Source organism: Streptopelia decaocto (assembly GCF_964273445.1).
Source record: "Streptopelia decaocto genome assembly, chromosome: 12".
Classification (NCBI taxonomy): Eukaryota; Metazoa; Chordata; class Aves; order Columbiformes; family Columbidae; genus Streptopelia; species Streptopelia decaocto.
Window position 1 is genome coordinate 9,460,059 of NC_138667.1, and position 14,775 is coordinate 9,474,833.

At 42.5% G+C, this 14,775-nt stretch overlaps 1 long non-coding RNA gene across 1 annotated transcript; it reads right to left on the reverse strand.

The window, feature by feature from the left end:
• Positions 1-497: 497 nt before the first annotated feature.
• On the reverse strand, positions 498-11,383 carry LOC309445159. The gene is made up of 3 exons (XR_014185243.1): positions 11,264-11,383; positions 2,753-2,876; positions 498-1,216 (listed from the first exon to the last, which is right to left on the reverse strand). It is a non-coding gene; the product is annotated as an uncharacterized lncRNA (long non-coding RNA).
• Positions 11,384-14,775: the final 3,392 nt, after the last annotated feature.

Below are 14,775 nucleotides of genomic sequence, written 5' to 3' on the forward strand. Positions count from 1 at the left end.
CTACAATCCCTCTGTGCTAATATAATATAACAGCACTTCTTTCCCTTGAGCCTGCACATCCCAAGCCTGCATCCACCCAGTGCCTTCCAATTACTCCCTCCTGTGTGCCTTCAGGCCCCCTCCTCCTCTTCCTCCATGTACTTCAGTGATGGAGAGCAAATATCTCAGAGATGAACCACAACTCAGTGTTCTCCTGAGGTGCAGACAAGTGTGGTGGAAAAATCAAACGTAACCTTATTCTTCCCCATGAGGGACAAAACCATGCAATTTTTTCCAGTAAGTGATACAGCTGGTCCAGAAAACACACGCATTGGCTCCGGTTTGGGCAGCAAGGTGGGATGGAAGGACAAGCAAATCAGAGTGAGAAACAAGATAGGTGACCCAGGGAGGAGATTTCTCTGCCAATGCTTTGCTTTGACACTTGTAACTGTGGTTATTCATTTTCCAGTAACCTTATACTGCTCTTAACCAAAATAATCAGTGCAAAAAAATGGCATTATGAGCACTTGAGGAGTTACATGAAGTGTTTATATCAGAGCGCCCATATGCAGGCACAGCCTGTCATCAGGAGCAGCAGCCCTTTGAGGGTCTGACCACAGCCCCCCAGATTCACACCACACCTCAGCACATACCTGGGATCAAAAACAGGGTAAATAACCTCCACCAGATAAATGTTTGGGATTCCTCAGTGATAGCAGCAGGAGCATGATGTGCCCATATATGCGAATAAATGGATTAATTAAGAACTCCATTACATAATTGCTAGGTATTATTTTTTAAGAATGACTAATTAAATACGATTTTTTTTTTTCCCAAAACATTAGAAAGCTGTAAGTGGCCTAAATGAAGACAGAGGGATGTGTGGCAGTACTGACTTTACTTTGAGCATAAGTCAAATGCCATTTAAGTTACTGAATATAAACTAAAAATTAGAAAAGGAAGCAGAGTCCATACCTACCATGGGCTATTTATTTCTTGTCGCTCTGACTTCCCCACTATCCTTCAGCTCTCTTGCCTTTGACATAGCACACACTGCACTATTGTTTCATAAAAGCCTTAGTTCGGCAAATGAGAAACATATTGCAGAGTCTGACATAATTGCAGACCATGATTCATCTGCATCCCGGTCCATCCAGTAGACTCCTTGTTGCTGTTCAGGGCTGCTTCTCATTCCCGGTTGCTGGTGGAGCCATGGAGGGGACCTGAGGCTGCGGCTCTGGGTATTACATGTGGGAGGATGAAATCATCACAGCACAAACAACAAAGGGAGAGAAACAGGAAAATATCATAACTGCTTCTGGCTGTGCAATATATGGACTTATCCTATCACATCAAATTAGCATCTACAAGCATAGAGCCTGTGCTCTTTGCTATGAGCAGGTTCTCCAGACTATAAATTGCAGAGTAATATCAACACTAATGAACCAGCAGTACCACAAAATGGATATGTGCCACTGGTGCTCACCAGCCCACGTGTATTGACAGTAGTGAATACCTAGCCCAAGCGCTGTCTAAGACCCTTGGGCATCCTCACTGAGAAGTTTTCATTTTTTTACAGTTAGAATTTGACTTTCCCATTTTGTCTGTCCAGTGGGAAAAGTCTGGCACTAACATTAGTCCCTGATGCTATTGCCTCATGTTCTGCTTTGACTGTAAAAAGCAGAAAAGGAGGAAGAAAAAGTCCTTCCTGCTTAAAGGGGGGGAAAAAAAGAGCAGACTGAGAAGCAAACTCAAAAGCATAGAAATTGTGCAATCTAGTCTGTAAGACACTCATCAAGAAAATCTCCTGTGAAGTCATTGCTCAGACTTCTCTTTAGCTGGGAAAAAAGTTTTCTCTTTCCTCCAAGGGTTATCAGGTTTTTCAGAATAAAAAGCAAATGAAGGGCCTAATGTCAGGAATTTGAGCTTCTGCTGTGAAATGTGTAAGCTCTTAAATAATTAGAGACCTTCATTGGTATTACATGGCATAAATGATTCCACATAGTCCAAAGGTAATCTGTACTGCTGCTAAGTACCTTAGCCTTGTGTAACTGAAGGAATAAAGAAATATTGTATATAAATCTCTCCATTATCTTTTCATATAGAAAAATAAAGTGCAGTTGGCTTTGAAGAAGATCAATGGAGTTGCTGTTTCCTTCTTCTTTTATTATGCAAGTATGCCATGTAGGAATTTGGACAACAAATGATTTGTGAAATGTAATAAAAACATTTGTTAGAGTAATAAGAAGGAATTTTGATCAGTGCTAGCATATTATTTTTTCATAAACATATATATACGCACACATATGCATATATGTTTGCAACATGTTACCATAAATCATGTGAAAATGTAGAGCAGATGTTCTGTAGTAGCTGGGATTATCGTGCCCGGGTTGTGCTTTCATGGGAAACAGACCCACAGAGGGCTCAGCAGAACGTGCCTCATGGATATAGCAATGGGGCTACGGGAAAAGAATATTTATACATGGGGCTAACACAGTTTTATTAAACATGAAAGGTGACTTGTCTCCTTAGTCTGCTTTTAGATGAGTCAGACTGTACATAGACGGTTTCATTAGAAAAATATTTTCCAGTAATTGGTCATTTGTAATGGTCTGCACATCCAGAGGACAGGTTTTCTCCGTTGTTTCCCCAGCCCAGGCACAGAGATGCTGTGAGTTGAACCTCGGCTGCATTTGAAACGCTGCTGGACCCAAATGTTAAAAAGCCAGAACAGACTGAGTTAAAAATGATTGGTCAGAAAGAGGCTTACCAAAACTCCTGAGGTTTACACCTTTGTTTCTGGTGGGGAACTGCACATCAGGTGGAAACTGGTCCTATTTATCCAACTGTGCCCAGGCCAAGGGATTTGTGTATGTGCATCCCAAAAAGGCAGCCTGAGGGAAGACCAAAATAACTTCTTCAGAATAAACTGCTTAAATTACGCTTGGTTGGCTGCCTGGATTTCTAAGGACAATGCAGTGACTGCTGCAGAGATGAATTGCTTTGCCATCTGTGTTTCTCTACAGCAGAGGTTATAGGGACTAAAACCATAATATGATATGTAAATTTGTAGCAATTTATAAGAAACTAAATATTAATGCAGCAAAATCCTCAGCAGCACCAAATGAAATACAGAAACAAATGTACCTTTAAGCAGCATCAGAGAGAATATGGCACAAAGCAATTTCAGAAACACCAAGATCTCCTGTATTTTTTTTTTTTTTTCAGATTTTCCCATTATAGAATTAATATGAGCCATTGCAGCTCCCACATTTGAAAAGTGATCTAAACATGATAACTGGGCAGTTGTGAGGAACTGGGCGCAAAGCAAAGCCAATGGAGAGGTCCTATATGAAACCTCATGTATAGAAAGGGGGTCCCGGCTGTGATGGGCAAGTGAAGAGATCACACACCCTCAGCCCCTCTGCATTCTGGTTATGCCCCTGGCAGCATTTCCAGCAACTTTTTCCCCATATTAGGGGATCTCCCCTCAGAGCATATGAATTCAGGACTGCAAAAAGCACATTTCTGTGAGACCAAGGGGTAGAGGGACACCCCACCACAGCAGCACCCACGGTGCAAGGAGAGGCCATCTCGGCAAGGCCAGGCAGGACCACAAATGAGATGTAGGAGACCTTGCAACACCCCTGCAAATATTTTCCACAGCTCAGAGCAGACAGTGCTGAATGAAAAATTAGAAATTTCACATGCGTACATATTTTTTTTTTGGAAGAAAAAAACACACCAGTTTCTATGCTGCGCTTGCCAAGGGGCAGCTCTAACTCATCCCCTTGGCCATCTCTGTTGAATTTTCCCCTCTACAATTTGCTAAACAGCCAGATTTCCATGGTTACCAGGGCTCGCTACCGATACGCCTCAAACATACTGTACATTTTTGCTGGGGAGATGTAGACACAGAGTCGTTCCTGCACAACTGCCCGGAGCAACAGGACACAGCTCAGCCCTGTGCTGGCCACTGCTGAGGCCACAAAGGTGATAGCAGGGACTAACCCAGGTGATGGGAGAGGTGATGCTTCATCCTTGCATCTCCTTGCTCTGGGGAAGAGATATCACATAGCCACCCCGCATGGCTGTAAACATTTGGCACAGCTGCAGGAACCCCCGGATCCTCTCTTCTGGCCTTAGCCCTTGAACATGCACCAATATCTCCAGCTAAGGAACCACCATGGCTTGACACGGCCAACTCCCAATACCCAAATCTTTTTGCCCGTTTTGTTTTTGGCATGTGTGTGCATAAGCACACACACACATATTGTATCAGTGATGGGTTTGTAGGTGGGAATTGCTATGTTAAATTCAGACTTAAAAAAAAAAAAAAAGCGCAATAATTAATTCACACCAAGAGATCATATATTTTCCTGCTTTTGATGTTTAATAAGCTAATTTAAATCAAGAGGTTGTATAATTTCCTGCTTATGAAGTCTAATAAGTAAATTGCATGGAAACCTCCATAAAGCACAGAACTCATTAATAAATGTATAGTCCCTTTGTCCAAGGCTTCCAACTTTAAATCAAATGCACAACAACCAGATGTTTTTCACATTACTGCATTTCAAGATTTTACTGGAAGTGATCTCATCATACATACTTAATGTAGGTGTCCAACTGTGCGTGTTATTCATATCACGAATCAGACCTTGCAGCTTTAGGACACTGTGTGGCAAACACAAGTATTGTTTAAAGTGGATAAAATTTATGCTAAACTTGCCACAGGGATATGAAGGAGACCAAATTGGATACAATATGCTGATTTTGATGAGTGTCAGAAGTGAGGAAATTATATCATTCAAACTTACAGTTAGGAAACACTGAGCCACTGTTTCTGGGAAAGATATTGAATTTAGCCAATCTAGTAAATCAAGGACCTTTCTGTTTTTCTTTGAAGTAGGAAATTAACTGCAAATGCAAAAGATTGAGACTAGTACAGAGACAGAGCTGAAACAAGACATACGTTTTTTCAAGATGAATAAAAACAAAGGCTCCCTTGCAGGGAGAGGTGGAATAATGTTTCAGTAGGAAAACATTGCTTCATCATTTTTGAAAAAAATATACACAGTTAAGTTATGATTTGAACTTTTTTTATAGGAAACCCAGTGAGCTGGAGTGAGGCTTCCTTCCCTGAAGGGATGGAGAGCACAGGATGCAGTTCAGTCGCCGTGTGTGCACGCCACGGCTTCAACTATCTTGGGTCATTAGGGAAATACCCACTATGGACTCCAACCTACAAGTACTAATGAGTCACCTTTTAATTACCAGCAAGAGTTAGCTGAAGGTTATTCAGAACTGTTTAACATCAGAGCTGAGCAGTGGGCAGCCTTTTGCCAGAGGCAGAAGAGCTCTAACAACCCCCTCCTCTTCCCTCCGTGTCTGAATAAGATTTTGAGTTTCCTCAAGATGGTAAGAAATCTCACAGGAAGGTTTCTCTAGGGCCTTCATACTCTTTTTGGTTCCTTCTGCCATCGGAAACACCATTGGAGCTCAAATCAAGCTGAGCATCCCATGGGGCATTTGCTGAACCACTCACCCACCTCTCTGAACCGAGGGGCCATGGGAGGCAAGGAAGAAGGACAACAAATGTTTAATTTGAGAAATGGGTGAAATTTTCACTTCTTACCCTCCCCATCAATTCAGCCCAATCTATTTTGTTGCCATCTTCCTACAGAGATCAGGTTCCTTTCTATTGCTCTGCCACAGCTTTCTGAGACATCATCAGTAAAGGGAAGGCTCACAGCCTTTCTACAAAGAAATGACCATCAAAAATGAAAATACTGCCACTTCCTATCGGGTCAGCTTTGGCTCACATCACAGGCAATGGGGAAGCAGGAGCAGTGACCAGCATCTGACTGGTTTGCTCTTTCAGAGATGTGGGAAGTTCACCCAATTTCTCAGCCCATTCATTGGGGAGGAAAGAAGGAAGCAGAAATGACTCATTTTTTTTCCTTTCTACCAGGAGAACAGTGTCAAGGAGCTGTTGAATTTGTGCCTCTTGCAGACAGATCATCTAAGCAGGTTCAGTGGAAGTTGTCCAAGTCCTGGTGTAACAACAAGGATCATGTTGGCACATATAAACTCAAAGTGCCACATTTAAATGAGGGAATTCACTCCTTTTAGAGAAATAACAGGCTTTTCAAACACATTAGCAAGCCCTTTAGTGATGTCTAGAGACAGCTCAGTATAAACAGATAAATCACACAGCCATGAGCATGTGGTCCCAGGCTGTACCCAGACCTTGACATGGCCTTAGGTGTCAGTGTGAGCAGCAGGTCTGAATGTGGGAGCTGAACTGCTCAGTGCAGTTCCAGCAGGAATTAGATCAATTTTTGGCCCTCATTAGCTTAATGCATAGTCTGTTAGAGCAGCCGAAGCAAGGAGGGCTCTGCCTGGGTGCAGCCAGCACACAGCATTGCTGAGGTCTTGGCTCTCTCTTCCTTTGCAAGAGGAGTAAATTTGATGTGTGGTTCACAACACACTCACCGATATCTCATCAATAATCTTTGTAAGATCTATAGCTCATTATGAAAAGAACATAGACTTGAATTAGGAGGCTGAATCTAATTAAGCTGCACTGAGTTGCAATGTTCCAAGTCTTAAAGCGACCACAAAAGCCTGATCCCATTTGAGATGTACAGTTTACATGCTGGATGTTTGCAAAGAGCAGATTTTGCAAACCCTCAGACCATTTTTACAGCAGTCCTCATTATCCCCATGCCAATTTCTGTCAATCATTACTGGCACGATTAAATAAATAGATCTCCAAGCCACTGTAAAGAGGTGGGGAACCTTCTGGAGACTTGGCACCCATGTGGCACTGCTTGTCTGTGGGTGAACTCAGCACAGAAGCCCCTGCTATGAGAATAACGAGGCCTCGATCAACTCAGCCTTCAGCACCAAGCCCTGGGCTGTCATCTACTGAAATTATCCTCTGCCCCTTTTCACCGGGTGCTGGCATACAAAGGCAGCAGTGTGTCTGGACAAGCTCCTGCCCAAGCTGGGGCAGAATGCCCACTGGCTTTTTGTAGGACCAGTGTGGTTTTGGGTTTTTTAAAATTTATTTATTTTAATTAAAAATAAAAGTGTGAAAAAAGAACTTACTGCTTGATCCCTGGCAATTCTCCAGTGCTGTTTGGCTGACTCTTGGTGGCAGAGAAATTATTCACAACTGTTTGATATAAGGATCATCTGAAGCCCAGGTGACACCTGAAGCCCACCCTACAAAGGAGCACTTCATAATTGTAGTATCAAGTTCCTCCTGCCCAACAGTGAGTATTCTGTGGGCAGTTTTTAAAGCCTGTTATTCCAGGGGAGAAAACCTAGTGTCAGTCTGTACAGAAACTGGAAGGAACAGCCATTGAGCACTGAGATGGTGATTTAAAGGAGAGCTAATTTCACACCATATTTGCATTCTGAAAGCAAGAACATAAAGATTCAAATTTCCCACCAGGTAATGCTCTCCTGTGGCCTCTGTGGTGCTGAGAACTCATAACTCAAAGAAAGAAATATCCTGCCCTTGCTACCAACACCGAGAACAACACACCCCAAAAAGCATTACAAAATGTTAACCACCCCAACACAATTTGATACATAAGGGCTCCATAAAAGCACATACAATTAAGTATAAAAGGACACTTACAAACCTCTCATCTGTTGCCTATTGGTAATCATTTCACATAGTTGGATATCAGAGAGCGTTTTTTGAATGACCTATGATACTGCTATATTTCTCTCTAAAATTAAGTAGATATTAGTTTTGATATGGGCAGCAAATAACTTCAGTTTTAAGACAGCAAAAGGGTCCTTCAATCTTTTTCCCTTTTAAAAACAGAATGAACAGAAGTAAGCAATAAAGACATCCTTTCCCTGGAAATCATCTGTGCAGACATAAAAAGTCACTGCACCCTCTGCTGGACACTGCCAGAGGAGTCCTTTAAACAAGCTTCATACATCATACGTTGTCCTGAACAAGATAAATTATTTTTTTCCTGAAATTATCTTTTCAGTTGAACAGAAGAGGTGAAACCACGACATGGCTCAAAGCAGCTCTCATCCCAGTTAGATGACCAGTGGTGCAAACTGTGCTCTGGGTACCAGGAATGACAAATCTGACATCAGCCACAACTGGGAGTGAATAGGCAGCTGACAAATGTGCATCAAGCAAACAGAGAAGATGTGGCCAGCACTTCTGGTCTGGGCACAGCTGGGTCAGAAACACCGAAGAGGGGTCAAGCACCAGGCAGCTGGAATGGCCCAGAGCATCCTCCCCCCTGCAGCAGATTTTGGAGATCCACAGCTCCATGTGAGCTGGACTCACCCTAAATCTCTTGGTGGGACATGGTCTTCTTCTGAGGGGCAACAGGGCAAAACTGAGAGGCATCATCTACCTCCTGATCTGGATAACCATGCCCTGAGATAAAGCGCTCTGGGTTTTCCATAGCAAAATATTAGTCCGTGAGGTTCTCCAGAGCCACAGGTCTTCCTTATTTCATAGTACAATGGACTAAATCAAAGCTGTGTGTTCAGAAAGGATCCTGCAAACAAGTAGGAATGTCTTATCAGAGCTACAGGAGCATGCAGATTATCTGCAGACATTTGGTTGTTTCTTACTAGAAAAAAAAAAAAGCTTCTCTAGTCTTCATTGCATCAAAGCAACAAAGCCTAAGGAGGTTTTAATTAACATTTATGTGCCAATGAAAGGAAATGCATAGCAGGAAAGACTGTTTTCTGAGAGAAGCCATACAGGAAAGTCATCAGCAACCCAAGAGATGAAATACAAGGGCAGGGAATGAACTGTGGATTTAATGACGCAGGGAGGAGTTATTTACAAACCCTCTCTTAATGGTGCAGCATAGTTATCAAACCTGAAGTAGGTGTTCAGCAGGGAGGGCCCGATGCCACTGGAAGTGGCATTTAAGGTATCACAAAGCAGTTGTGACACTTCAAATGCATCAAGGGAGACCCTGGGTGTGCTCATGTCTTCAACTCTGAGGTTAGTTGCCCAGAAGAAATACTTGCTGCTGGATACTCATTGGCAGTGTTTAAATTAAATGGGATGATTTTTCTAGTTCAAACTAGAATTAATTTGGGTGATTTCAGCAGTCTGTTTGGCTTAAGTGTTTGTGGCTTAGAGTTAGGATGTCTTCTCAGAGCAGCCTGGGCTCATTTTCTGGCATGACAACATAACCACATCACTCTTCTCTCCATGACTCCCCCTCTCTCATGTCAAACACACCGATCAATCTCAAGGCTCTTCACAGCTCATCCCCACACCAGCCATCTCCCACATGCTGTCAAGCCATCAGCACCCACCTCCCATTTGCCAGCACAGGTCGCCTCCACTGCCAACAGTGAACCCTCCAACCTGTCGCCTGCATGGCTGCATGCAGGGGACCTCTTCTCCATCACCCAGTGACCCTCCTCAGATGTTTCCTGGAGCTTTATTCCTCCTATGAAAAAGCAGACTAAGCCCTTCACCCTTGGTGCTGGCCAGCATGGTGTCCTTGCTGCTTTCACCCTCCAACAGCTCCAGCTCATCAGACTGCTCACCCTGAGCACAGATCTCCTTCAGTGGGTTGTCACAAGGGACCAGAATGGGGTGATGGGCATCGTCAGCCATGACCACATAGCAATAAATCCCCAAACACAGAAACAGGATAACAAATACCATGCAAACTTCTAGATCTGGCTTTTTTCTTTGCTGGGTGAGCAACAGTTTAATGATGCCATCCCATCATCACCAAGAGACTTGTGTTACAAACACATCCAGGCTTTTGAGCCAGCTGTGCTGCACAGCTGGATTCATGAGCCAAGAAGGGCCTTGGCCAAGGCACTGCCTATTGAAGCAGATCTTTGCTGCTTGCCTCCACTCCGGCAAAAGCAAGTATGTGCAATGGAAGTATAGGTATAACAGAAATTATATTTAGACAAATATCTACATTTTAGCAGTAGCAGACTATTCTACTTCGAATGCCAATGCAAGTCAGTCTTCTTTCTCTATGTCTGTACCCCAGGCCCAACCCTCTTCCATGCAAACTCTCTCCCTGCACAGGCTTGGACAGAGAGAAGGAGAGGCTTCACAATAACACACATTTAAGCAAATGGTTTGTTTTCCCCAAATCAGGATCATAGACTTTAGGAGGGATTACTTGACCTAGAGTCAGCAATTTCTTCCACCAACACTAAAAATACCCTTGAATGAGCAGTGGAAATATGATAGCTTAAACACTTAGCAGTACTTTAGGCTAGACAGTGGTTTATAATTATATGGTTTCCATTCAAAGACCTGCCAAGGGGCCATTTCCACTCAATCTTTATTTTAGTGAGGACAGGGCTCTGCCAGCCTGAAGTAAAAGGGGATAGACAGTATCTGCCTTCATCTATCAGCAAAACCAGCCTCAACTTCTGCACAACATTTTCTGTCTGTAGTTTTTTTTAAAATCCAACAACACTTCCTCTTAAACTGTAAAAGAAAATCTACTGAACATGAAAGAGTAACAATCATCACAAGAGCTGTATCACTTATATTTATAGTCATCTTTACATGCTTTCATATTTGAATACTCAGTATATTGCTGTTCTCTGTGCTGCTAGTGCCAAAGTACAGAGAAGTTTGTGGGCTGATCTGGGAGGCTGGGGTACCTGGACAAGGCAGATTCGGGATCCTGGCACCACAAGACCTGCCTGAGGATTCAGAATTAAAGATTTTGTTTTGAGATAAATGTCTCTTTTCCTTTTTCCAAATGAAAGCAAATGTGCTGGACCACAGCCCTGGATGGTGGGAGGTGCAGAAGCATGTAGATGCGCAATGATGGAAAAGTAAAGCAACTTTTCCATTTCTGCCCACAAATCTCCATTAATAGCTGCCACCAGGTCAGCATTTCGTGTCAGATGGATGAGCCCAGCTGTGCTAAGATGAGCTATTATTCAATAGGTTTTTTGGAAGGAAAAAAAGAAAATCCCCAAATACTCCAAAATCCAGTAACAGGACAAGAACAAAGACAAGGCCATTGATGGAGAACAGACAGAGACATACCGTTACCATTACACAAGGGGCATCGTGGGGCTGATGCACCACAGAGGAGAGGAAGGGATATGGGGCTGTGGAGCTCGTCCCATCACACCCCACCATGCTGACGGGGAACTGGGACCTAAAGAAATGTCTTTCTGCAAGAGCCAGCAGGCAGCTGTGCACAGTAAACTGGGGGTTTAAAGTTAACAACACACTAAAGTAAATACTGAGTGCAAAGCCTCACAAACCACACCTCGCCTGGGTTTGCAGGAGCATCTGGTGGGACAACCCAGAGGCAGCTCTGCAGCAGCTGGGGATGTGATGGAGAGACAAGTGTGTTCTCCTGATTACACACATCTTCAGTTGCTCACATTAACTAATTAAAAACCACTATGTGTTTCTATAGATTGAAGCAAGGCTTTTTGAGGAACCACAAAACCCTTCTTTTCCCCAGGCTGAATGTTTCTAAACTATTTCCCGTGAAACTCTGCAATAAAGTCTCTCTCTAAATTACACTAATTTGTTAAATTGGGTTTCATTACCATCCTTTCCCTCAGTGCCCATTACACCAGCTGGATGCCGCATTTCAGGAATCCATTACACGCTAACAACAAAAATGTTTTCTCCTAAAAAAATTAAAAATAAAATTTAAAAAAAAGACTTTTTGTGATAAACTATTTCCTATTTCTTTAAAGGTCCAAGATGTTATCAGAGAAGCAAAGGCAGATGAAACATCTACTTTTGGACAACAGTGTGCTCTCTAGAATGCCCTGTTCTTCCAATTTATTTCTTTTATAAGCATAACTAACAGAAGCAATAAATTGTTATCCACATAAACAGTTTTTTGACTAATTCGGGTCTTCTTTTATAGATTTGGCAGTCTCTAGGAAACTTGGGTGACACAACCCAGCACAGCAGGGGAATGTGTGCTCACTCATATTTTGCCACCATCAAAAAAAGAAGAACAAAAAGACGTTGGTAATAGAGATCTGCCGTACCATGCCCTGGGGCTCACTTCCTTCAATTTCATGTTAGAAATTAAACTAGAATCTTGCAAAACCTGAATATTTCCAAAACCTGACATTTAGGTAACCAAACTGCCTTCTCATCCCTGCTGCAATCTACCCATACTCAGGGATTTCACTCTATTTTATTCTGAAGGTCTTTTAAGCATATTTAGGCGATTCAGGTTGTACTAAGTGATGAACAGAAGAAAATGAGAAGGCTCCTGTCTGTTGGGTAATTCCAGTAAAGCAAAAACCAGCTCAGAGCAGGCTGAGCATCACTGTACCTGCATTAGCAAAATCCTATAAATTTAAGGGGTGAGAGGGAGCAACAAAGAACATTTCTATCATAAGTTACTTAGGCTGAGATTTCTCAGCCCTTAGAGCATTGCCAATGAACTCAGTCATGCCTTGGTACTTGGTAAAACAGAAAGGAAACTATTAAAGATATTTGCATCCCTTCCATAACAGGAGAAAAAACCCCTCCGTTATATTGCTAAGTGACAGGCTGAGTCAAACACTTCCTCTTTAATGAAAACTTTATTAGATCTCAGCATGGTTACAATTTTGAAAATTGCTTTTAGTGAGTTTGATGAGTTTTGGAGCTAGGATTTAATGTCATTGTCTTTTAAATTTAATCTTATTCAAATTACATTTAATTTGATTGCACTGTGGTGCTTACTCGCAATATGATTAGTTTCCATTTTGCTACTTATTCACCCTTTTGCAAGCAAAACACCCACCTCCCTCCGTGTTATCCCCAAACGCAGCACTGTGGGTATCCATAAGCCACAGAGTGTCCTGCAAAGCTGCAGTTTTTGCATTTTTCCTGTTTCTCAGTGGCTTCCAGCAGCATGCAGGATGAGGAAAAGCTCCATCCTGCCTCACTTACCTCCCACAGGATTTCCCCATCTCATCCCCAACAAAATAGACCTTCTTCACCTGCATCACCCAGGCTCTGCCATTGGCTGTGCTTATCCTGTCCTGCTTTATCTCATTATTTTAACTCACACACCTGCCATCAATACAAAATTAAGTAACTGCCAATTGCTGCCAGCTTTCTGTGACTGTTTTTTTCTGCAAATTAAAAAAAAACTTTGTTTAGAGTTCACAACAAGCAAAATGTGAAGAAACAGGTGGTTTATGTGTATTGCTGCAGTGCTTGGAGTGTTGTTCAGTTGCAGAATGGGGCTGTAACCCCCATGAAATGCAGCTGGTGGGTGCAGAGAAGACAAGCAAAGCATTGGCTGCTCTTGCACAGTTCACACAAAATCTACTTTAATCACCCTTTACCTCACTGATCTTTATCTCAAGGCATAATGTAAAATGGCAGCAAATAATTTGGTCTTCACCATGTTTAATTCACTCAATTAGCTCCATAAAAAAAATTCCAACTCAGTTAACAAAATCAAAACAAAGCCAAAAAATGACACAGAGGGGTGTGGGGAGTCAAGCCTTGCAGACCTGAGTAGAACTTCATTAAAACACCTTCGAGAAACCAATATCCAACCTGGGAATCCAGATTTCCGAAAAGCTTTTAACCCAAATTTCCCAGTGTGATGCAAAATTGGGTGCACGTTTTCTACAGTCTACATGGCTGAGTGTATTGGTGACACCACTAGTTCTGGCCATGAGCAGAAGTTACTCTTGTGAGTCAGGGAAATATCAGATGTGGCATGAGCTGGTAGCCAGGAGACCTTACTGTTGTGTTTGGAGAATGTCCTTGAAGCTGGTGGGGTTTCCTGCTGCATCTCACCATGGTACCTTCACTTCTGCCTCACTAAACTGAATGTGCAACTTGAAACCAAGAAAGTATCTGGCCTTCAGGATATTTATTAGTAACAGAATTAGGAAAAAAAGCTCATTTTCTGGGGAAATGCATAGAATTACTTCATTCATTCTGTTCTCCTCTTCAATCTCAACTGGTAAGTTTCTAACAAAATTAGTAATTAAGAAAATTAATTTAAGATAATGCAATTTCATCTGGATTAGTTTAGCTGAGCCCTGGGCATGAGGAGCTTTGCACAGAGAGCTAGGTATTGTCATATTTTTTTCCTACCTACTCTGTCTAAACTTATTGCTTCAAAATGTTACTGTCAAAAAGACTTTTTCCCCTTTCTACATGTAACATCTGATGATCAAGGAAAACATTAAATCAGGAGTGTTTCTTCTGGAGAAAAACAATCATACAGGGATTCAAATGGGAGTGTGGGGTGTGTGAAGGTGGCAATGGGTTTAAAACCCCTTGAGCAGCAGGACTGGCATGTCTCTCCACCTCGCCTTGCTCATTTGCAGTAGGTTGTCTGGAGCTGAAACATCTCCCATGATCTCCATCAGGCTCTGAAGCCGACTCCAATCAGGCTTCAGGTGGTGGTTTTGTCCAAGCTGTTACCCTGTCACTGCGTGACAGACATAAATGACATAGTTGGATGACATTTCACTGGGAGAAGGGCAAAAGAGAAAGTAGCACATGTGTCTTGAAGACATCCTGGTGGGATCACTTTCTTTCCCCATGAAGTACAACTTCTGTTCAGTGGCATCCACCAGCAGCTGATGTGATGTTTCCATCTTCAGCAAATCATAGAATCATAGAATCATTTTGGTTGGATGAGACCCTCAAGATTATTGAGTCCAACTATAACTTAACTCTAGCTCTAACTGTGTCCCTAAGGTCCTCGTCTATGCATCTTTATACCTCTCCAGGGATGGTGAGTCCACCACTTCCTTTGGGCAGCCTCTTCCAGTGCCTGACAACCCTTTCAGTGA